Here is a 25,407-nt window from a genome sequence, read left to right on the forward strand (position 1 = left end):
CTAGACCACCAGGGAATTCAAAGAATCTGCATTTTTAAAACCAGTGTCCAGGGCACTTCTGATGTAGAGATGTTGAGAACGGCAACAAGCAAAAGCTCAAACTCTTTTTCTGGTGGGGATTTTGGGAGGCAGAGGGTCTATTCTTTTGAGTGTGTGTGTGTGTGTGTGTGTGTGTGTGTGTGTGTGTGTGTGAGTGTGTGTCTATTATTACTATGGTGGCTGCTGGCCTGGGGCATAGGGTGTTGGAGAGAAGAAGACTCACATCCTGTGAGGTCTGACCTTAATTAAGCCAGATTACAAGATGACTTAATTCTTACAACACTTGGCGGGGTAGTAGTAATAGCCTCTGGCAGACTGGGAAAACTGTGGCTTTTGAGGCCCATAGAAGTTGAGGTTCATAGAAGTTAATTTACCAGAGGCGACATAGATGTCAATGGGCATGGCTGAGATTTGAACCCAGAGTGGCCCCTGCGATCTGATTCCCAGGCTCTTTCCACAGTGCCCTCCCCACCTCCATCTGGAGCATCACCAGAGTCAACCCCACAGTTAGCCGCCGTAGACCCTTGGGTTCTCAGCCGGGCTCGATTTCACGCACGCTGTGCTATTTCCCACAAGGCCATGGACTCATCGGGGAAATCAATGTTTCTGCCTCCACATCCTTTGCAGACTGCGTCACGCCTGGGAGCAGTAGGGGAGCCGGTTGCTAGAACAGGGAGGAAAAGAAGGCCATTGACAGAGGAGCATGAAGGGTGACAGAGCCAGACAGAGCAGGTCCTCATGGAGGTGCGGGGTGCAGGGGGTCGGGGGGAGTCCGCTAGGGGCAGCCAAGCGCGGGAAGATTCCACTTCCAGGGGCCCTGGAGCTGGTTTCGGGAAGGGCAGCTTCCGGCGTCTTGCGTCTCAGTCGGGCTCCCGCGGTTCTTCCCGAGGGAGTCTCCAGGTCCCTGGTTCAAGGCCCCATGGCTGCCACGACGACGGCAGCCACGCCTAGTCTCTCCGCAGGAAGGTCTGAGTCTATCTTGGCTCCGCCTGGGCAGCCGGTGGAAAGCGAGCTCCACGCGGGAGATGGGGCCTCAAGGATGTTGCCCTCATCGCAGGCTGCTCAGTGCCCCCGCTGCACCCTGTGCTGGGTTGGGAGAGGGGGATGTCTTTGAACACCAAGAGTGCGAGAGCTGTAGATCCGATTGGAGCTGCAATTTCAACCTACTCTGCAGCTGCGGCAATGCCAGATCTTTTAATCCGCTGTGCTTGCTGGGCAGAGGATTGAACCTGACACCACAGAGACACCATCAATCCCCTGGCACCACAGTGGAAATGTGTGTTTGCGCTGAAATAAATATTATCTGATCTTAAGATCAATATTCTGCATTTAAAAATTTGCCTATGTGCTTTTGCCCATCTTTTGACTGTGGGTCTTTCTGAATTACTTTTTTTTTCTTTTCCGTTGAATTTTGTGTAATTTCTACAAACAAGGACATCCTTGTCCTAACCTCAATGCAACCATTAAAATCAGAAAAGTAACATTTGATACACTGTTGATACCTTATTACCGTCTAAACCACAGGCCCCATTTAAATGTTGCCAGTTGTCCCAGTAATGTCCTTGATGACAAAAGGATCCAATCCAAGATTCTGCATAGTCTTTAGTTGCCACCATTCCTCAGTCTTTCCTTGATGTTCACTTTTGAAGTTTACAGGCCAGTTGTGTAGAATGTTTCCCATCTTCGGTGTATCTATCTGATTTTTCCTCACAATTAGATTCAGGTTCTGCTTTTTTTTTTTTTTTTGGTCAGGAATAGCAAGTGACACTGTATTTTTCACATTACATTCTGTCAGGTGGGACAGTTTTGATTTGGCCCATTTTTGTGATGTTAACTTTGATCACTGATTAATGCGCCGTCTGTCGGGTTTTCTCCACTGGGGAGTAGCTCTTTTTCCTCTTCATAATTAATGAATATTTTGCGGGAAGGTACTTTGAGACTCTGTAAATATCCTATCCCTCATCAAATTTTTCCCAATTAGTTTTTGCACTCATTGATGTTTCTTGGCTGAATTCTTTATTCCTGTGATGGTTGCCAAACAATGATTTTCTATTTCAATCATTCCTTCTCCATTCATTAGCTGCCATTCTGCTGGAAGGAAAACAGCAGAATTTTTCACTTTCCCATTTATTTATTCACTTGTTTATATCAATATGGACTCATGACTTTCTCTTTAGTCAATGAATTATAATCCTGTTGCTATCATTATTTCTGGTTATTATTGTGATGATTATTATAATTATACTCTTATAATGTTTTTCTTTTCCATTGAACTTGGTTGCTCTGAGACAATTTGACAATGAGGGGACTGAGCTAGCCTTTTGGTTAACTTCTGTATTCTTTTGATATGTCCCCATCATTCTTTGAGCACTTTTTTACTTTCTAGCACAATAAGAAATTCCAGGCTCATCATGGACTCTCTCTACCCCATCTCTGGTCTCAGCCATTTCTCCAAGGGTTTCTGTCCTCTTAATGGTTCTTAGATACAAAAAAATAGGCTCTAGGTATGCTCACTGTTCTTGGGATGCTGCTGCTTCCAGGCCCTCCCATTGGTTCATATATATGTATGTTTCTAGGTACATTTTTATATATGGATGTGTGTTCATGCAAGTAAATAATACATGCACATTTATATCTAGATGCATATATACACATAAACAAACAAACAAATATCACTGTTGGCTCCAATTCCAGTTTGGAACCACAGAATTCAGGCTCAGCCACCCTGCAGCATATAGAGCCCCTTCTTACCTTGTTTGAACTCTGACACTTTGTCCCATGCTGGGTCACCGCATCTTTCCTGCTTATCCCCTGCCCCCACACCCTTGGGCAGAAATCTTCCTCATCTCACTCCAGTTCAACCTTGCTGGGCTCTACCTATTGGCTTTTGCACTGGATTATTGGGGAGGAAGGCCGAAATGCAGGCAAGCAGGAAGGAAGACAAAATGAAGCAGCTCCTTTGTCACTGATACATCTTTTAATCCATTGTTTATAGTTTGATTTTGCTTTGGAGCCAATTTGAGGATCTTTGCTTTCAATACAAGAATTTGTGCTATTTTATTTATTCATATGAAAAGTGTGTTCGGTACTCATTTTTTTCTTCTTCATTTGTCCTTTTGAAAATTATTTTTTATTTTATTCATTTATTTATTTTTTTTTGTCTTTTGTCTTTTTAGGGCCACACCTTTGGCATGTGGAGGTTCCCAGGGTAGGGGTCTAACAGGAGCTGTAGCCGCTGGCCTATGCCAGAGCCACAGCCATGCCAGATCCGAGCTGAGTCCACAGCCTACACCACAGCTCATGGCAATGCTGGATCCTTAAAGCACTGATCAAGGCCTGGGATCGAACCTGAAAACTCATGGTTCCTAGTCATATTTGTTTCTGCTTCGCCATGGTGGAAACCTCTGTCCTTTTTTAAAAAGCAGTTTTAAAATCTATGTTTTGCTCTATAATTTGGGTTTCTTTTTCCTTTTAATAGTTCTTCTGATAATAGAAAATATTTTTACTTTTTGTCTATTGATTATCATTACAATCATAACTTCAAATGATATACTCAGTGCTTTATTATTTAGAGTTGACTTTTTTTTTTTTTTTGGTCTTTTCTAGGGCCGCACTAGCAGCACATAGAGTTGACTGTCTTTACTAGCAATGGTTAAAATAGTGTATATATATTTTTTCCTTTCTTTTTAGGGCTGCACTTGTGGCATATGGAAGTTCCCAGGCCAGGGGTTGAATAGGAGCTGCAGCTGCCAGCCTATTCCACAGCCATAGCAATGCCAGCCAGATCTGAGCCACACCTGTGACCTAGACCACAGCTTATTGCAATGCTGGATCCTGAACCCACTGAATGAGGCCAGGGATCAAACCCGCATCCTCATGGATACTAGTTGGGTTCATAACCTGCTGAGGCACAATGGGAACTCCTAAAATAGTGTACTTTCTGATATATATGTGTATAAAGGAATATTATTCAGCTATAAAAAAGAATGAAATCTTGCCTCTTGCACCAACATGGATTCCTAGGGAACACCATACTCGGAGTTCCCGTCGTGGCGCAGTGGTTAACGAATCCGACTAGGAACCATGAGGTTGCAGGTTCGGTCCCTGGCCTTGCTCAGTGGGTTAACGATCCGTCGTTGCCATGAGCTGTGGTGTAGATCGCAGACGCGGCTTGGATACAGCGTTGCTGTGGCTCTGGCGTAGGCTGGTGGCTATGGCTCCAATTCGACCCCTAGCCTGGGAACCTCCATATGCCGCAGGAGCGGCCCAAGAAATAGCAAAAAGACAAAAAAAAAAAAAAAAAAAAAAAAAAAAGAGAATACCATACTAAGTGAGGTAAGTCAGAGAAAGACAAGTAGTAGATGATATCACTTATCTGTGGAATCTTAAAAATAATATAAAATAGAAATGGACTCAGAAATCAAACTTATGCTTACTAAAGAGGAAAGGGAGGGAGGGATAAATTAGGAGACTAGGATCAACAGATATACATTACTATACATAAAATAGACAAGCAACAAGGATTTATTGTATAGCACAGGGAATTATATTCAATATTTTGTTAATAACTTAAAATGCAGAATAATCTGAAAAATGTGTATAACTGAATCACTGTTGTACCTATGAAAGTAACACAATGTTGTAAATTAACTATACTTCAATTAAAAAATAACATATTTTCTCTTTCTCTCCTCCTCTTCACTCTCTGATTTTCTTTCTTTTTCTTACTCCTTTTTTTTTTTTTTTTTTTTTTTTTTTTTTTTTTTTAGGACCACACCTATGGTATAGGGAAGTCCCCAGGCTAGGGGCTGAATCAGAGCTGCAGCTGCTGGCCCACGGCCCCAGTAATGCAGGATCCAAGCTGTGTCTGTGACCTACACCACAGCTCACGGTGATGCCAGATCCTTAACCCACTAAGAGAGGCCAGGGATCGAACCTGCGTCCTCATGGATTCTAGTTGGGTTCATTACCACTGAGCCACAGTGGGAACTCCTTTCACTGGCTGATTTTCATGATCATAGTATTATTAATTTTAAGTGATTTCCTCTATATCTTTATTACTTGATTTAGCAGGTTAAAATAGTTTTTAATATTCCAACTATAAAGATTATATGTGTGCCTACTTATATTAACTCCACTCTTTTCTATCTCAACTATTCCTATTCTGATCTTTGTTTACATTTTCGTAGTTTATAACACTTACCTTCTGCTCTGTAACCATAATTCCCACAGCATTTTTAGCTTTTTGTCTTGTATTAAAGTGGACTTAACACTCACAGATAATCCTTTCACCTAGTTTTCTTCATGTCTCTCTTGGTTGGCTAGAGTTTATTGCCTAATCCTTTTTTTTTTTTTTTTTGAAAGAGTTCGTTGGAATGAAATTCCCTGAATTCTTGCATGCTGTCTGTTGCCTTTAGCCTGATAAAATAGTTTGATTAAGAACAAAATGCTTGGATCTCACTTATCTTCTCCTGGAGGACTATATAGGAATTTCTCCACTGTCTTTTGTTGCTGAAGTCTGGAGCCAGCCTGAATACATACATACATATATATACATGTAAATGCCCAGTGATTCTTTATCTTGGAAGATAAGGATCTTCATTAGGCCAGTCTCAGCGTTGGTTGTTTTAAATCAGTTTTCCTTTTAATCTGTAGATTCAAGTTTTTAATTTTTAATTGTGTAAAATACAGATCCTATAGAATTTATCATGTGGACAAAGAATGCCACCTGCCATATCAGCAAACAAAGTATGTAGTGGCCATTGAGCCATCAACCCCTACAGCTACCCCTGATGCTGAGACCTGAGGAGGGAACTTAGGATGGAAACAGTCGGGCTGCCTGCCACCAAGCCATCAGCCACTGCAGCTGCCCTCAGCAATGCACCCTGAGGGGATCCAGGATGGGCAAGAAGAGGATACTGGCCCTAGATGGTTAAGGTGTATATCAAAGGAATGATTTCAGTGACTCTTGCATCTTCCCATGCATAGAAAAGTACTAAGTTCATTAACTTGAGATGTCTGGTCTTCTTTCATTAACAGTAATCTTTTGATGTTATGACTATCCATTTTCTTCTCCTTGCAAAAACTCCTTTATATCCTGGCTCCTCCCTTACCTCTTTGCAGCAGTTGCTCAGAGCTATCTGAAGAGCTGACTTCCAGGTTTAAGTTCTCAGCAAGTCTGCTGAATAAAACATAATCCTCAACTTTTAGATCGTGCATTTTTTTCAGTCAAGAACCATCTAAATCTTTTTTTTTTTTTTTGCCATGTTTGTGGCTTGTGGAATATCCTGTGGTGAGAAATCGAACCTGAGCCATAGCAGTGACAACGTGAATCCTTAACCCCTAGGCCACCAGGGAACACCCTAAATCTTTTTAAGTGTACAGTCCAATAGTGCTAAGTATATTCATGGTGTTGCGCAACCCATATCCAGAACTTTCTCATCTTGCAAAACGGAAACTCTATACGCCTTAAATAACTCCGTGTTTTCCCCTCTTCCCAGCCAGATTCAAGTCTTTTTATTTTATTTTTTTATTTTTAAGAAACCCTGTTTTCAATTTTGTTTTTCTTTTTTAAGTGTTCAGTTCTTTTTTTTTCAGGAGCAGTCATTATACATAGGGTGGGTCTAGTTACACGTTAAGTTGTCCTTGATTTTGCTCCTCTGAATAAATCATAGTCTTCAGAGAAGTTGTCCTTTGCCAGCTCTGCCCATCATCTGGCATGACAGCACACTGTGTCAGCATCTTCCCTCAGTTTGGCTCCAATTTCACTGGACTTGGCAGAAGTGAGCCATAGTAAGTGTTATTTGGGGTTGTAAGTGCTTTCTATTTTCATCCAAAATAAGATTTACACATCTGTAGGTATTTTTTGTGCTGTAATCAAGTCAGTTGGTTTCAGAGATAAGACCTTGGTGGGCATATCTTTACCTCTGCTCATTACATTTGGAAATGTGTTTTGAGTGTTTTTTCTCCCGCATCCATGTCTGAACATCAAACTTCCATAACCTTAGAAAACAGGTTAAGTGATGGCAAACTCAGAAATAAACCTATTTTTAATTAAACAATTATTTGGGGTCATTTCATGAAATTTAGAGGGGGAAAGGGGGTAGAAAGTTGTGCTTAGCCCTGCATCTGGATACAGATGTGTTTGTGTGCACTTGGAGAGGTCTGTCCCACAGACCACTCTGTGCACTGCACTGCCCGCCCCCTCCAAAGAAACGTGTTTGAGTGGACGGACCCACACCACCAGGGGGAGCTGTCAGCTCCTTTTTTCTTGTGCGGTCCTCCCTAGGTATCTGCAGGGCATTACTTCCAGGGCCTCCCCCCGCCCCATACTCAGATTCTTGAATCCTCTGTATGAGATCGTGTAGGGTTTGCATATAGTCCTGCTCAATCATCTCTGGATTACTTGCAATACCTAATACAATGTAAATGATATGTAAATAGTTGTATATACAATGTAAATACTATGTAAATAGTTGCCTGGGCAGGGCAAGAATCAAGTTGTACTTTTTGGAACTTTCTGTAATTTGGGGGGGCACATTTTCAATTTGTGGCCGGTTGAATCCAGGATTGTGGAGCTTGTCTGTAGGAAGGGTGGACTGCCATCTGTCTAGGTCTTTTGGACTGCTGCCACTGTCTTCAGGGTTGAAAAAAACTGTATCTCAGCTGGGGTGTCCTCTGAAACTATCTGGGAAAACTTTCCCCCTGCATCAGGCTTTGTCGTGATCACTGTGCTTCTAAAGGCTCAGATATTTCGATGTGGGGTGGGGGATGTGTTGGGGTGCTGAATGGCAGCTCTCATGGCACCTGAGAATGGAGAGAATGGAGAAGTGCTGTTTGCAGGTATGAGCCTGAGCTACAGGACGCTCCTTCTTTCAATATGGACCACTGGTGGAGTTCCCATTGTGGCTCAGTGGACTAAGAACCCAACTAGTATCCATGAAAATGTGGGTTCAATCCCTGGCCTCACTCAGTGGGTTAAGGATACGGCATTGCTGCAAGCTTTGGCAAAGCTCATGGATGTGGCTTGGATTTGGCATTGCTGTGGCTGTGCCTGTGGCTGGCAGCTGTAGCTCTGATTTGACCCCTAGCCTGGGAACTTCCATATGCTGCAGGTGAGGTCCTAAAAAGAAACAAAATGAGGAGTTCCTTTTGTGGCTCAGTGGTAATGAACCCAACTGTATCCATGAGAATGCAGGTTTGATTCCAGGCCCTACTCAGTGTGTTAAGGATATGGTATTTCTGTGAGCTGTGGTGTAGGTCACAGATGCACCTTGGATCCCGTGTTGCTGTGGCTGTTGTGTAGACCAGCAGCTACAGCTCTGATTCAACCCCTAGCCTGGGAACTTCCATATGCCCTGGGTGTGGCCCTAAAAATAAAAAAAATAAATAAAAAGAAAGAAAATAAACAAAAAAAATATGGACCACTTGTTAGGCATCTGTTACCCGTCATGTATTAGGAATATTGAGACGATTCTCACATAGACCTACCTCCAAAGGTTACCTATCTGATGAAGAGGTAACATACATGCAAAAAATATGCCCTGAAAATAGAGATATGTAGTGAGACTGACAGTGGGATTTTCTCTTTTTTACTATAATGCAAGTGAAACTGAAGGCAGTCATCTGTTAGGAGGCCTTAACCAAAACTTGCTTTATAAGTAATATCCTGTAACCTGCCTTCACTGACTAAACTCGCTTTAGTTATTTTGGCAAGTTTCATACCCTTTAAATTTCATGCAGCCTAGGTTATATATCACAAGATGACTTAACCACCCCCTGTAGATGATACTTCTGACATATGAGTTGCTACAGTAGTGGCTGCTTAAGTTGTTTTTTCAGGAACATGGAGTCAGCTCTTGTCCAGTTTGAGCTGGCTAAGACAGGTGGGGACCACCACTTTAAACCGAGTCTTTGCAAGTGTGACATCAATGACATTTTGATGTCAAAGGGCCAAAAACTCCACCTTCAGATCATGATAAAAAAGCCTTTTTTTTTTTTGTCATTTTCTAGGGCTACTTCCCGGGGCATACAGAGGTTCCCAGGCTAGGGGTCGAATAGGAGCCGTAGCCACCAGCCTCCACCACAGCCACAGCAACACGGGATCTGAGATGCATCTGCAACCTACACCACAGCTCATGGCAACGCCGGATCCTTAACCCACTGAGTGAGGCCAGGGACTGAACCTGCAACCTCATGGTTCCTAGTCGGATTCATTAACCACTGTGCCACGATGGAAACTCCTCCAAAAAAGCCATTTTCTTAACATGCATCCCATGAAGAAGCATGCAACTCAGACATACCTGTGCAGAAATTGATTGCCTTGCTTTTCCGGACCTCCAGTCACTTTTCTCCCCACCTCAGACCACCCTGCTCCTCTGGCGCATAGATATTCCAAGCCTCTTGCCATTGGGGAGGCAGATTTGAGATCTATTTTCCACACTTAGCTGCCTTGTGAATACATTCTTTCTTTGCTGCAAACCTCTTGGTGTCTTGGCATGTGGCTTGCTGTGTGTCTACTTCAAAGATATTTTATTTATTTATTTATTTATTTTGCTTTTTAGGACCACACCCCTGTCATATGGAAAGTCCCAGACTAGGGGTTGAATCAGAGCTACAGCTGCCAGCTACTGCCACAGCCTCAGCCACAGCAGTGCGGGATCCGAGCTGTGTCTGGAACCTACACCACAGTTCACAGCAAAGCCAGATCGTTAACACACTGAGTGAGGCTGGGGATCCAACCTGCATCCTCATGGATCCTAGTTGGGTTCATTAACCACTGAGCCACAAAGGGAACTCCCAAAGACGGTTATCTTGAATAAATTCAATTGCCAGCCCCAGAACTAGATGAAGAACCAGGCCACCTCCCCCAGAGAGGCTACTTTGTTCTAGAGATCTTGGCTGATTTTGATAGCTGACCTTTTGGGTCACTTGTTTTTTCTCTTCCCGTGCTTTAAATTCCTCCTCTTAGGTTTTAAATTCACCAATAATGAGTAAGCCCTCAAAACCTTAGGCCTTCCAGAGAAAACAACGACTCGCAAAGACACGTGTACTCCGATGTTCACTGCAGCACTATTTGCAATAGCCGAGACATGGAAACAACCTAAATGTCCATCGATAGAGGAGTGGATCAAGAAGATGTGGTACATATACACAATGGAATATTACTCAGCCGTTAAAGGGAACGAAATACCGGCATTTTTAGCAACATGGATGGACCTAGAAATTATCATGCTAAGTGAAGTCAGCCATACAATGGGACACCGACATCAAATGCTTTCACTGCCATGTGGAATCTGAAAAAAGGACAGACGGAGCTTCTTTGCAGAATAGATGCTGACTCAGACGTTGAAAAACTTTTGGTCTCCTGAGGAGACAGTTTGGGGGGTGGGGGGATGCACTGGGGTTGTGGGATGGAAATCCTGTGAAATCAGATTGTGATGATCATTATACAACTACAGATGTGATAAATTCATTTGAGTAGTGAAAAATGACAACAACAACAACAAAAAACCCTTAGGCCTGCACTCTTAGCCCCAGTAAAAGAGGAACCACAGGTCTTCATCCCTCCATTCCCTCCCCCAATTCCACTCCCACCCCTGCAACGTGAATGCACTCTCTGGTCCCAGGTGTGCCATGTAATTTCCAGATCCTGTAAATAATAAATCGCCCCCACCCCTGCCAAAGTTTCCTGATTGTTATTGCTGAAGGGCATCTTACAATCATCCTAAGAACCACAAGGGGTGGTCCAGCACAACATTGGTTAGTGATAGGCTGAAACAAGCACAAAAAAAGAGGATGGGAACATTCATTTCACAGGATGAGAATGGAGAGGTGGGCAAAAGTGGTGAATTCTTTGAATATTCCACTCATATTTATGGAGTATGTTATGCCTGTATGTTCTAAGCATCGTCTTAAGCTTTGTGGATGCAGCAGTGAAAAGAACAGAAATCTTCACGCTTATGGTGCTTTAGTTCTCATGAAGAAAACAGACAAATAAGTATATTATAAGGTATATAGTGAGAAATGCAATGAGATACATACATTCTAGAGATCTGCTCTACAAAATAATGCCAAGTGTTAACAATGTGTTGTTGGCACCTGAAACTTAAGAGGGTAGATCTCATGCTAAGATGCTGTGTCCTTAACACACACACACACACACACACACACACACACGGAAAGGAGACATAAGAAATCTTTCAGAGGTGATGGGTATGTTTTTACCTTAATTGTGGTGTAATGTTATCATGGGTGCGTGCATATGTCCAAACTCACCGAAATGTGTATATGAAATATGTGCAACTTTTAAAAAACATCTTAACTACACCTCAAAAAGCTAAGGAAAAAAGAAATGATAAGGACAAAAATAAAGTAGAGAATATGTTGGAGAAAGTTGTGATTTTAGACAGGCTCGGCAGGAGAGGTCTCTCTGAGAGTGACATTTGAACCAAAGATCTGGCAGCAGTGAGACGGTGAGCCATTAGATTACGTGTCAGATATTAATGTATGTCCTTTGCAATGATTTAAACCCTGAATAAAAAGTTCCAGATGCCAGCTTAACATGTGTGAAGGGGTTTTAAAAACTTAGCTTAAAAAATTTCTTTTAGAATAAATTATAGGAAAGAGAAATTAGCAAAACAAACCCCATTCACAATAGCATCAAACAGAATAAAATGCTTAGGGATAAATTTTACGAAGGAGGAGAAAAATCTGTGTGCTAAAAACTTAAGACTTTATAAATATGATGGAGTATTATACAGCCATGAGAAAGAAGGAAAACCTGCCATTTGCATCCGCTTGGATGGACCTTGAGGGCATTATGCTAAGTGAAATAAGTCAGACGGAGAAAGACAAATACTACACGATCTCACTTATATGGGGAATCTAAAAAGAAACTGAACAAAACAGAGAGGAGATTGGTGGCGGCCAGGGACTGGGAGGTGGGAGAAATGGGTGGTGGTGGTCCAAGAGTCTGAACTTCCAGGTAGAAGATGAAGCCAGTAACCTGATGAGAGGCTGAATCTGGAAATCGGCATGTGTGTTAGTTTCCTAGGGCTGCCATAAAAGGTACCATAAACTAGATGACTTAAAGCAACATAAATTTATTGTCTCATAGTCCTGGGGGTTAGAAGTTCAAAATCAAGGTGTCATCAGGGCCATGTTTCTTTGGAAACCTGTAGAGGAGACTCTGTTCTCATCACCTCCTCTGGTTTCCGGTGTTTGCCAGCCATCCTTGGCCTTTCCTTGCCTTCAAATGCATCACTCTAGTCTCTGCCTCATTGTCACATGGCCATCTGCCCTTGTATGCCTTTCCTCTCTGTGTCCCTGTGTCCACATTTCTCTGTTCTTATAAGGACAGCAGTCATATTGGTTTTGGGGGGGTGGTCACCCTGCTCCTGTATGACCTCAATTGATTGCATCTGCCATGACCTGATTTCCAAAGAAAGCCACCTTCTGAGGTACCAGGGGTTAGGATTTCAATAAAGTTTTTGGGTGGGGTTGGGGGGGCGTGCAATTCAACCCATGAGCAGGGTGGTAGGCTACTAGAGTGTGAAATGCCCTGTGTACCCAGTGTTGATCATAATGGGTGCTCTGAGGGGGCCTGCGCCCAAGTCTCTCCCACTGTTTCCCTGGCAGTGTTCTCAGGAGTGGAGGTGGTGTGGTGGAGGTGGGAGGCATGAGTAGGAGGATGTATTGCTTTATTCCTTTACAACAGGGTCTAGGTTGAATGCCTCCCACCCTGCACCCAGGATAGAAGGCAGGGCATCTGATGGGGTGGGAGGAAGGACCGTCTAGAATCAATCAATGACTCCAGGGTGTTAGAGCACGGACATGCTGAGGGTGGGCTTACGGAGTGGGCTGCTGGGACAGCTGCTGGTTCTCTCTTCCTCTGTGGTCATGAATGTCCTTCCCCGTCCATCTATGTGCAAAGCACAGCCCTGGTCGGCGGCGGAGGGAAGCAGGCGATACAGGCTAAGCATGTGGGTGATGGCAACGGATTCAACGGACCTTTTCAGTGAAGTGCCAGCCATTGCTGCAGCTCGTTATGTTACTGATCTGATCTAACTGGCTGTTGCCATTCACTTCGCCCAGGGTACGAAGGATGAATGGTGGGCCGGGAGGTGCGTTTTCAATGACAGGCCTGAGAAAGTGGCTTTTTAACAGCAAGGGCTCCCACTTTGACTGTTTTTCAGGATGATAAATCCTGCTTCTCTGGAGGTTGATTGAGTTTTCGGAAATGCTCAAATGTCACCAGCAGCCATGAGTGTGAAGAGTAAGAAGGCAGACCATGACTGGAACTGCCTTTGGACCCGAAGGAGGCCCCGTTGTGTGGCTGTGGCTCAGTGAGCATCAAAGGGCTTGTGAGAGCCTGTGTCCTCAAGGCCGGCTGTGATGGGCTGAAAGCGTGGGTCAGGGAGGGCTTTCCTCCCCCTGCTCCTCCAGGGCCCACCCGACAGAGCACAGGTACGCAACAAGTTGGATGCTTTCAGTTTAATTGCAACAAGCTCCAAGCAAAGGCATGAAGTCCAGAGACCTCATTCTTTTCAGCTTCTCAGCGCAGAAATTTTGTTAGAAAAAGTTTTTCCCGGAGGCCTAGTGCTCCATCTAGAAGAAAGCGGAGATGAGAACGAGGTTCGGAGCAACAGGACACCAGCCCCACCCTCCCCATCCTCCTTCACTCCATCTTCTGCTTCCCAGCCTCGCTGAGCCCTCAGAGGGCCTGACACGGGAATCAGAGGCTGGATTCATCTGAGGCCGAAGGACCTGCCCTCTCCCCAAGCCTGGGCAGGGGCGAGAGGGAGAGAAGCCGGCTGGGTAGGGGGAAGGCTGGGGGTCCGACTCCAGGGGTATCTGGGATCAGGCAACCATGGCTGTGTGAATGCGGATGAGAAACTGGGGACATTTGCAGGCACACCCTGAGGGCTGCTTCAATGGGGGCGGGGCTGTGACAGTGCCAGGCCTCCAGGACCCAGGAGTGGGTGCAGGTGGTAGTCTGGTTCGCCTCCCAACCCTGGACAATGGATGCTATGTATTCCCTTTGCCACCAGCCTTTGCCTTGGAATGAACTCACCTTTGATGATTTTTTTTCCACCTCCAACTTTTTCACTTATTTTTTTCCTTATTCCATGGACTACCTCGAAACCTTTTCCGAACCCGAGGTCTAATTTTGGAGCAGATGAATCACATCAGTGGAAACGTCATATCATTGAAAGAGGATTCCTGATTTTCCCCCTGCCCCTACCCCCACCAGATATTATCCTTGGACAAATTCCTAAAGGGGAGACGTTTTGCCCCAGGGGCCCAGCTTCTCTCGTGGGAAGGTGGCTGGATCAGGAAAGGAACCACCTCTGGTGCAGCAGCAACTTCTACTCCTGCAGAAGCTCTGTGCCGTGTGCACCCCCCTTTGTGCCTTTGTGTTCTGGTGAATGAACACGTTTCCTTCTCCCTGGGCTTGTTCCCAGGAGTGGAGGCGTCCTACAGGCCCGCTGCCAGAGGCTTCTCTGGTCGTTCTCTGGGGTAGAGACTGAAACTTACTCAGGGGGTTGAGTCCTGAGATGAATTTCTCCTCATCTGCAGGTGATGATTCCTGGGCTATTTGGTTGCTGTTTGGGGCTGGAGATGCGGTTTCCCCTTCAGCTTTCGCTACAAACCAATTTATTGATTTTTAGCAAAATCAAAGTGGGTCTTCTTTTTTGTCCCCCTTTGGAATGGGTGGCAGAGCCCCAGGGTAGCTAATACATGCTGGGTGCCAGGATATAGAAGCGATAGGGCATAAATGCTGCTCTGTTAAGGGAAATCACACCATGGCCTGTTATGGACTGAATGTTTGTATTTCCCTCAGATTCATGTTAAAATCCTAAACCCAGTGTGATGATGTAGAAGGTGGGGGGTCTATGAGGTAAGAAGTTATGCAGGTGGGGTTCTCATGAGCGGGATCAGCGCCCTTGTAAAAGAGACCCCCGAGATCTCGTTTTGCCATGCGCGGCTGCAAAGAGAAGTCAGCAGGCTGCAAACTGTAGAGGGTCTTCGCCAGAATCGACCATACGGGTGCCCTGATCCTGGACTTTCGAGTCTATGGAAATATATTTCCAATGTGTGACCCTCCGGGTGATGGTGATCTACGGGAGCACTCAGGTCAGACGACGAAGCAGTGCCTCTTGGAAGGTGGGCAGGGTTGGGGAGAGCTTTGGGTGGGGGTCTGGGGAGAACTGGGGAGCCTGTCAGAGAGCAGCTGGGTCTTGAAGGCAGGATTTTGGCCGGGAGGAGGTTCTAAGGGGCCTTCCTGGGGGGCTGGGAGGGAGTCAGCGAGAGCATGGATGGGACAGTTGCTCCGAGTGCAGGCACGTCCAGGAGAGCTGACGTGGATGGTTTGGGAAGGAGAAGCGTGGCCCCCGGGGCTGGAAGTGAGCCATGAGACCGAATAGCAGGTGCCTTACGAAGGAGTGGGAGTGAGGGGAGGGGTTGCTGAGTGAGCGTATGAATACCATGTGGGCTATTTCCCTTGTCATTTAACCTCATTTTTTTCTCTTTTTTATTCACAGCACATCTTACCTCCATACTTCCCACTGACCTTGCCCGCCTGGGTCGCCTTAGCCTGAGCCGCCTTAGCCTGAGCCTTGTCCTTAGCCTTGTCCCCACCAATCCACGCTTCTCCCACGACCAGCAAGTGCAGGACACAAAGCCCCTCCCCCTGGATTCCTCTCCACTGACAGCCCCGGAGGTTAAACCCTCCTCCCACGGCAGGAACGGGAGGGAGGGAAGGACTCACAGGTCACAGGGTCCTGGGCAGGAGCAGAGGTAGCATCTTCTGTAACAGAGGAAAGGTTTGACGGTGAGTGAGTTTGGTGAGGGCTGAACCTGCCCCCGGAGCTGCCCCTGGAGCCACTCTCCCTCCCATTCCCAGGCCCCATCTCTCAGGATGCCCGTGGATGCAGGCGGACACATTTCTCTGTAGGCTGGACACGGCCTCCTGCCACATTGCTAGGTCCACCTGGCTGTTTTTCTGATATATAACTCTTCCTGCAGTTTCTTTCTTTTTCTTTTTACGACTGCACCTGCCGCATATGGAAGTTCCAGGGCCAGGGTCGAATCAGAGCTTCAGCCTCCAGCCTACATCACAGCTACAGCAAGGTGGGATCCAAGCCGCATCTTCAACCTAGCGTAGCTCATGGCGACGCCGGATCCTTAACTCACTGATTGAGGCCAGGGATTGAACTCATATCCTCAGAGAAACCATGTAGGGTCCTTAACCCACTGATCCACAGCGGGAACTCCCCACTTGCAGTTTCTTGAAGCAGGTGCTCCCTGGAAAAGTGTAATTTTCCTCTGAAAACTGCCCTCCTCCTGACTTGCTTCTGGCTTATGAGGTCCCTGAGATCCCTGTCGAGTAGCCGGCCGAGGCCGGGGGGTCAGGGTCCTTTGTGGAGAAGGACAGTGCAGAGGCCAAGGGGTTGTGCCCTGTGATTTCTGGGGTTGAACCCCCATTCTCTTGGCCTTTCAGCACAATTTTTATCAATGCCCTCTGCTAACTGATGGGGGTTCAGTGCTGAAGAGGGCAGGCAGACTGCCTGACAGATATATATATATAGCCTATTCCATAGTTACTCATTGCTAGAGGGGCAGGCACAGCAGGGGGTGATAAGGGCAGCCGGGGTCTAATTCATTCCACTTGTTCATGGAAGGCTCCTTTGAGGAACAGAGATCTCAACTGAGGTTTGACGCATTAAAAAAATCATTGAGGAGTTCCCACTGTGGCTCAGCAGTACAAACCGGCTAGTATCCATGAGGATGAAAGTTCGATCCCTGGCCTTGCTCAGTCGGTGAAGGATCTGGCTTTGCTGTGGCTGTGGCATAGGCTGGCTGCTGCAGCTCCAATTTGACCCCTAGCCTTGGACCTTCTACAGGCCGTGGGTGCAGCCCTAAAAAGACAAAAAAAAAAAAAAAAAGGCCTTGGCCAAGCTATAGTCTGAGTTGGCTCAGAAAGGACTGGAGGAGGAAAATCATTCCAGGCAGGGGGGTAAGAGCAAGAAGAAAGGTCCTGATGTTCGATGCTGGAGGAACAACAGGGTTGTCCTGGCCTGAGTAGTCTGAGTAGTGCTTTGGTGAGGTTGGAAAAGCCATCCTGAGAGACAAGGTCAGGAGCAGGACGCACTGCCTGGCAAGTAGAGTGCGGGCTAGATTTCAGCTCCCACTATCCCTGGCCTGGCACCCCTGTGCACAGGACAACCTGCCCAGGTGTATGTGGTGGCCCAGAGGCCCTGCCACATAGCCAGTGTGGCTGGAGTATAGCGGGTAGAGGATGGTGAGTGAGGCGATGGGCCAGGAGAGCAGGCAGGGCTGGGGGCTTCCTGACTCCCCCACCTGTGCGGGACCGGGGTCGGGAGCCACTTGCAGAGGCAGGTGGAGTGAGGGAAGCACCGGGAGAGGAAGAGAGGCAGGAAGACAGGAGTGAAGGTTGCCCTGGACCACGCGGGCTCTGGTGGGGTGTAGAGGAAGGGCCATACTCACGGGCACAGACCAGAGTCCCAGCCAGAGCTGCCAGGAAGAGAGAGCTGTGAATCTCATGTCTTGGAACGAGCAGTGAGTGTAACCACAGGGTCCTCCTAGGGTCCGAGAATGATGGTGCTGAGATAGCTGGGCTCTTTTAAGGTATCATGGGCCAATGGGAATCAAGCTTGGAGGGGTGGGACAGCCGCATCCTCCACCCCGTCTTCGGCAGACTGTCACCTGCTAAGTCAACAAGGGCTAGCTGGGGCTGGCTGATGCCTGGCATCCTTACAAGGAGGTCCTTTCCCTCCTGCTTGCCAGCCATCTCTTTCCTCCCTCCCTCCTTCTCCGCCCCACCCGCCCTCCGGGGTCACATCTCTGGGTTTGGCAGGGACCGGAGGCAGAGCAGATTTCGTTGGGGGCGATTCTGGAATGTGTCTGTTAAGGATCCTGGTAGAACTGGAGTCCTGGCATCTCTCCAGGCGGAGGCTGGGGGCTTAAGAGATCACTTCTGCCTCTTGCCTCCATCCCTGCGGGGCTCGGAGCTTGAAGCTTGAAGCCTTCCCCAGGCTGAGTGAGCCTTTTCCTCGGGAGGCCACCTCAGGATTCTGGGGGCCTGAGTTCATGGCTCCTTTCTCTTGAGGGGTTGGCTCTGCAGACATTGGAGGTATGCCTTCTCCAGAGGTGGCCCCTATTCTTGAAATTATCTACCCCCAGGCAGCGCTCCCCAGCCCCACACAGGACCCTGTCAAACTCTATCTTCAGGCCCAACTGGCGGGCCCCCATGTTTCCAAGAGGTTCTCCAAGTTTAGTGAATTTAGAACCTGGTTCTCCCTTCAAGTGTCATCGAGGAGCTACAGTTCCTCTGTGCAGGATGGTAGTGCAGAGTAAGTGAGATAACAAGTGCCAGAGCATTCCTGGACAGTTCCTTTCTATGGAGAGGTGTGGGATGTGTCGAACTTTGCAGGGGGCTCATCTTTCTGGGGGGGTTTGGTTCAGGCTGATGCTAAAAGTTTAACAGATCAGGGCCGAGGAGAACCCAGAGCCCATCAAGGGACTGAGGGGTAGAGCCTATCCCTATAGGCACCTGATACCATCTGTGAGTCTCCACTTGCTTGGCGTTGGCCCTCAGCTGCCCCAGGGGGTCCTGCGGTCTTCACCTCACAGCTGCTGTGAGGATCAGCGTGGAGGCGTTCCTGTTGTGGCTCAGTGGTGACAAACGTGCCTAGTAGCCATGAGGACGTGGGCTCCATCCCTGGCCCCACTCAGTGGGTTCAGGATCCGGCATTGCTGTGCGCTGTGGGTGTAGGTCGCAGACGCAGCTTGGATCCTGAAGTGCTGTGGCTGTGGTGTAGGCCAGCAGCTGCAGCTCTCATTTGACCCCTATGCTGGGAACCTCCATAGGCAAAAAAATGAAGATCAGCTTGGGAAAGGGGGTGTCAGGGAACTTTTGACATGGGGGTATTTTGGGTGTCTGGGTTCAGGGCATTAATCTCTTTGATGGATAATGGAGGAGAAAATCAGTGGAGTGGGACATTACAGGCATGAGAAGGGGACCTTTCCAGCCACTTCATCCATCCTTGGCTTCCAGGTAAGATGCAGGCAGCTGCATTCTTGGCTTCCAGGTAAGATGCATTCTGATCTCCAGACATAGAGGATGGGAGTGGCTAAAGCGAGGGCTCCCCCATTAACTCCTGTGTGATTTGATATTTAAGATTTATCTGGTACCTCATGTGGCCAGTAGGTGAAGAAGAGAGATGCATTGAATTAATGCAGGGACAGGATGTGACAACTGGCTGCCTGCCTGGGGGGTCCAGGTCTGGGAGCCTTGAATGTGGTGGTGGCCTTAATTGGGATAGGAGGGCTGAGGGATAAGAGAGAGTGTTGACTGCATCAATGCCCTGGGGTGTGTGTGCGCTCATGTGTATCCATGCGTACACGGTAGGAGAAGCTCAGTCTCCAGATCCCAAGCAGTCTCAGTGAGCACATTAACAAAGCCAACAGAAGCAAACTGTAATATTTGCACACATTTTTTCTAAGAGGAAATCAGAATGTTGGCATCAACTAGAGCTGTCACAGATCAGGGTCTTTCCAAATATCACTGCTCAGCCCTTTTCTTCTCCCGATCTTCCTCCTCGCCTCAGGAATTAGAGAGGCAGGTATTGACATAAACAGGAGTGAGATGGAAGGTAAGTTCATTTGTTCTATAGAAAATTTCATTACTTTATAAAAGAGCCCATTATATGAAGTGAAGTTAGACAATGAAAGATAAGCATCATAAGATATTACTTATATGCGGAATCTAAAAAAAGGATACAGGAGTTCCCACTGTGGCTCCGCGTGCTGATAATCTGACTAGTATCCATGAGGATGTGGGTTTGATCCCTGGCCTTGCTCAGTGGGTTAAGGAGCTGGCAGTGCCGTGAGCTGCAGTATAAGTTGCAGATGTGGCATGGACCTGGCCTTCTGGTGGCTGTGGCGTAGGCCAGCAGCTGTAGCTCCTATTCGACCCCTAGCCTGGGAACTTCCATAGGCCACGGGTGTGGATGTAAGAAGAAAAAAAAAAAATGGAATAAGCTGAGAGGGCATCTTGAGACTGAAAAATGGAGCAGGCAGCTCCATGTAGTCAACTAATGATGGGTAACTTACTCAGAGGGTGGGATGAGGCTGACAATGATCTGGAAGCATTTGCAGCTATACTCTGCACAGTCATAAAATTGGGACAATTCATAGTTAACCTAGGTATTTGAGGAGGTGCTCGGAATGTACACGCCTAAGTTAAGTTTTATAAATGGGAACTGGGAATATATGTCAGTGAAGGTTTCATCATTGTTTGGGGGCTAACAGAGCATAGAGGCTACCCGCTCCTAATGATTATTAAACAGTATCTATGAACCGCAAAGCCCGTGATGACAGGGTACTGATTCATCACCCAGTACAGTCATTGGTTGGGTCAGTAAAAAGACAGGAGGAACTCCAAGGGCCCAAGATGGCGTCAGTTATGCTCACAGCCATGCAGTGTGTGACTCAGAACGTCAGACTCAACCTCCCTCAGAGAATGGAGTGGCAGGGGCTTCCCCACAGGGGGCCACCCCCACCTCAGGAGGCTGCCATTAGGGCCTTTGGAGACCCCCCACCTCACTAAGGCCCAGAGATGCTGGATCTTCTCTGGGGGTCTCCACACTGCAGCCCAAGTTTCCCAGCCTCTGGAGAACACCTGACTAAGGTGCTTTTGTCCCAGCTAATGAGTCTCAGCTTCAGAAATTCTAGTAGATCAGCCAGAGGATACAGCCATTCCCACTCGCTCTTCAGATGGGGAGAGTGGCCAGTATTGGGAAAATCCAGGTGAGTGGAAAATCCAAAGGTGTTCTGGCTGCCTTGGAATGGCTTCCTGCGGACTTGGGTTTGCTTTGGGATGACAGAGCCAGCCCCGCAACGACGAGACTGTGATTCGACCTCATAATTTACTAGCTGTGTGGCCTTAGGAGAGGAAACTCCCTTGTAGCACACTTCACTGTTTTTCATTTGATGATTGGGGAATTATAGACCTTATTCCTAGGTTTACTGAGGAATATGTGTGTCAAAATTGGCCTTCTCTCAAACTTTCCTTGAAAAAGACCCATGCACCCACCTGTTCATTGCAGCACTATTTACAACAGCCAAGACATGGAAACAACCCAAATGTCCATTGACAGATGATTGGATTAGGAAGATGTGGTATACATACACAAGGGAATACTATTCAGCCATGAAAAAGAACAAAATAATGCCATTTGCAGCAACATGGATGGAACTAGAGACTCTCATACGAAGTGAAATAAGTCAGAAAGAGAAAGACGAATACCATGTGATAGCACATATCTGGAATCGAATGTACAGCACAAATGAACATTTCCGCAGAAAAGAAAATCATAGACTTGGAGAATAGATTTGTGGCTGCCGAGGTACTCAAACACCATCTCCACCTGCCAGCCCGTGGGTTTGTGATCGTGCTAACACGCATCTCTTGAAATGTTGGGGTGTGTCCTCCCTTTCTTATTCACGATCTCTCCCCCCTCCCTCTTTTGATCACCCTTCGCCCCCTTTGACTCACTTTTCCCTGCCTCTTCCGTCTTCTCCCCTGTTCTATTCTTAGCCCCTTTCTCCTATCCTCTTACCTACTCTCCTGTGTGACTCATCCTTGGAGTCACGCTTAGGACTCCCACACCCGAATCCCAGCCCAGATCCTTCTCCTGAACAGTCACACCCACCAACTGATGGGCAGGGTCGCAGCGTGGACCACAAGTCTCCCAAACCCCGCAGAGAAAACTGGCCTCCTCCAGCCTCCCTGCTTCATCTGCACATCCCCCTCCACTGCTTTCTGTTCTAACAGGCTCAACATTCACCACGAATCAGAAGCAAGTTCCGAGAGGAATTTTACATTTTTCCTTCCCTCTGAAACACCCATGTTACAAGAACCTGGAGGCCTCTTCAGGTCTCCCTCTTTGCATGCTGCCCTTTTGTCTCTTCCAGAGCTCACCGTTTACCTCCACGACTGATTTTCCCTCTGGGAGTCTTGGCGTCCATCACCTCCTGTTAAAGTGATTTCTCATGTGCAAATTTGTGGCTGAACACACGCAGCCTTCACGAGCGGGCTCCTGTCTCTCCCTTCAACTTCAAAGCCGCCTCACTTCCTCATCTGAACTTTTCCTCAAACATCAAATTTCCTTTATTTTTAAAATTTATTTTCGGAATTTTTTTTTGTCTTTTGTCTTTTTAGGGCCGCACCTGTGGCATATGGAGGTTCCCAGGCTAGGGGTCGAATCGGAGCTACAGCTGCCGGCCTGGGCCACAGCCACAGCAATAGGGATCTGAGCCACATATGGACCTACACTACAGCTCACAGCAACGCCAGATCCTTAGCATAATGAGCGAGGCCAGGGATTGGACCCACAACCTCGTGACTCTTAGCTGGATTCATTTCCACTGTGCCAAGATGGGAACTCCATTTTTTTTTTTTTCTTTTTAGGGTTGCAGGTATGGCACATGGAAGTTCCCAGGCCAGTGGTCGAATTGGAGCTGCAGCTGCCAGTCTATGCAACAGTCACAGCAACAGGGGATCTGAGACACATCTGCAACCTATGCCACAGCTCCTGGCAATACTGGATCCTTAACCCACTGAGCGAGGCCAGGAATCGAACCTGCATCCTCATGGATACTGGTCTGGTTCTTAACCCACCGAGTCATGATGGGAACTCCCAAGTTTCTTTTAATTCCTTGCATAGGTTTTATTTTCTCCTGCCTCTGCCTCTCTGCCAATTTTCCTTCACGTGCTGTCTTTCATGACCTCCTGAATTTGGGTGACATGCCTTCATTCTATTTATCCTCTCAGGTTCAGATCAGGAATGACTTCCTCCTGGATATTTCCTTGGCATTTTCATCCTCCTCCCTCTCCCCACCAAGTTAGGTCAGAGTCCCGGGTGGGGTGTCTTAGGGGCTCTTGCACTTTTATCTTTGCATCAATCAGCCCATTCCTCAGGCTGTCTGCACAGTGCTGGGCCTCCTACATGAGACTCTGAGCGGTGTAGTTTGGGACCCTGTTTAATTAGCACGTGCATCCCCGGCCCAAATCAAGATATCTGACACCCAGTAAGAAGGCAGCCTATTTCAATGGAGTGAGAATAAATGTGTGGAAATACACGTCTTCTGAGTTTGGACCAAAGGGATGTGGAGCTGGTGGACTCAGAATAATTAGCGACATTAATCCATTGGAAACTGGGAATTTCTTTTCTTTTTTATCTTTTGCCTTTTCTAGGGCCGCATGGCGGCATATGGAGATTCCCAGGCTAAGGATCTACACCAGGGCCACAGCAAGCGGGATCCGAGCCGCGTCTTTGACCTACACTACAGCTCATGGCAACGCCGGATCCTTAACCCACAGAGCAAGGCCAGGGATCGAACCTGCAACCTCATGGTTTCTAGTCAGATTCGTTAACCCCTGTGCCACGACAGGAACGCCCAAACTGGGAATTTCTTTTACATACGCAGTCACTTGTTTTGATGTGCATTTTGCTGGAATATCTGTGGGGTTTCTTCAGAGAGCCTAGCTTGATAGCTGCCCCCTGCCCCCGCCCCCCATCTTGCTAGGTGGGGAACAAGTCAACCCCAGCCAGCCCTTGTTGACTTAACAGGTGCCTGCTTAACAGAAACCGCTGATTCAGGTCACAGAGGCTTCCTTGAATCTGGAGAGAGAGCTTGCTTGTTCTCAAAGGCGTGCAGAGTCTCTCTGTGGGGTTCCCTGGTGAAGAGGGCTGGCCCTGGGCTTCCAATTCCTAACCAGTCCATGGTGGGACTCCCCGGGAAGGGCCCTGGGGCAGGTGAAGATACAGGGGATATGGGGCCGGGAAGACCCTGGGGCTGCCCTGTTTAACGGCCAGCTTCCGGCTGGGTCTCCAGAAGGAAGGGTCAGGGAATTCCTGTAGTCCAGGTGGGAATCAGGTTAGGAGCTGGGGGGATGATTCCCAATCACAGGTGGGTGAGGAGGCCCGTGTAGGGAGGAGCAGGGAGAATTCAGAGGGAGATAGGCTGGAGCTCCCGTCCTTCTGCAGATACTGGGCACTGGAGGCCGAGAGATCAGTGTGACAGGCTTACTTCTTCCTTCATGGAGCACACAGCCCAGGCCTGCTAATAAAATAGGTGAAAGATTTGCTCTATTTTTTAAAAAAATTTTTTGTTGCTTTTTAGGGCTGTACCCATGGCATATGGAGGTTTCCAGGCTAGGAGTTTAATCAGAGCTACAGCTGCCGGCCTACACCACAGCCCAACGAGGGGCCCAAGCCAGGTCTGCAGGCGACACTACAGCTCCTGGCAACGCCGGATCCTGAACCCACTGAGCGAGGCAGGGATCGAACCCCAACCTCATGGTTCCTAGTCGGATTTGTTTCTGCCGCGCCACAACGGGAGCTCCGGATTTGCTCTTAACATTGCCTATAGCGGGGAGAACTAGAAGAGGGCAAAGTGCAGGTCTGATGCAGTCCAGGGATGTTCGGAGAGCAGAGCTGAAATGTTGGAGGGAGGGCTGAGAGGCAGCTGCTCCCGAGAGTGAGGAGAGAACGTGCTCAGTTCCAAGGACCTGCAGCCAAGTGTGGAGAGGCTCTGTGAGGGGGAGGGCCCGAGGTGGTGGAAGGGTCCAGCTGCAGGAGAGCACGCAGACTCTGTGTGTGTGTGTGTGTGTGTGTGTGTGTGTGTGTGTGGTGTGTATGTGTGGTGTGTGTCTTTGTGTGTGTTTGGTGTATGTATGTGTGCATGGTGTGTATATGTGATGTGTGGTGTGTGTATGTATGGTGCGTGTATGGTGTGCATGGTGTGTGTGTATGGTGTGTGTGTGTGTGTGTGTGTGTGGTATGGGGTGTGGAGTACATGTGCATGTGTGGTGTATGTGTAGTGTGTGGTGTGTGTGTGTCGTATGCGTGTATGGTGTGTATGGTGTGTGTACGTGGTTATGTGTGGTGTGTGTGTGTGGTGTGTGTATGTGTCATACGTATGTATGGTGTGTGGTATGGTGTGTGTGTGGTGTGGGGTATGTGTGTGTGTGGGGGGGTGTGTAGGTGTGGGGTGTGGGTGGTGTGGTGTGTTTAGTGGGAGGTATGTGTGGGCAGAGGAGGATACTCTTCTCAGCCCAGAAGTCATCTTGTTCACTTCATTACACAACCAACAGGAACAATTCTTGCTATGGGCACAAGACTTTTCCAGGAGGAAGTCAGCCCTCAGGGTCCTGGAGTCAGCGATGCCAACAGCCTCTGCACCATCCTGCCCCTCTGACTCCCTCTACTTTCTGGGCCTTAGGGATTCAAGGGGCAGGGGCTCCCCGCAGTGGTAGCCGAAAGGTCAGAGGTCTGA

The 25,407-nt window shown here is 47.6% G+C and overlaps 1 long non-coding RNA gene across 1 annotated transcript; it reads right to left on the reverse strand.

Annotated features, from left to right (window-relative positions):
- On the reverse strand, positions 608 to 5,310 carry LOC110260670. The gene is made up of 2 exons (XR_002343971.1): positions 5,243 to 5,310; positions 608 to 2,130 (listed from the first exon to the last, which is right to left on the reverse strand). It is a non-coding gene; the product is annotated as an uncharacterized LOC110260670 (long non-coding RNA).

The sequence above is a fragment of the Sus scrofa genome, chromosome 5 (genome assembly GCF_000003025.6).
Source record: "Sus scrofa isolate TJ Tabasco breed Duroc chromosome 5, Sscrofa11.1, whole genome shotgun sequence".
In the NCBI taxonomy this organism is placed as follows: domain Eukaryota; kingdom Metazoa; phylum Chordata; class Mammalia; order Artiodactyla; family Suidae; genus Sus; species Sus scrofa.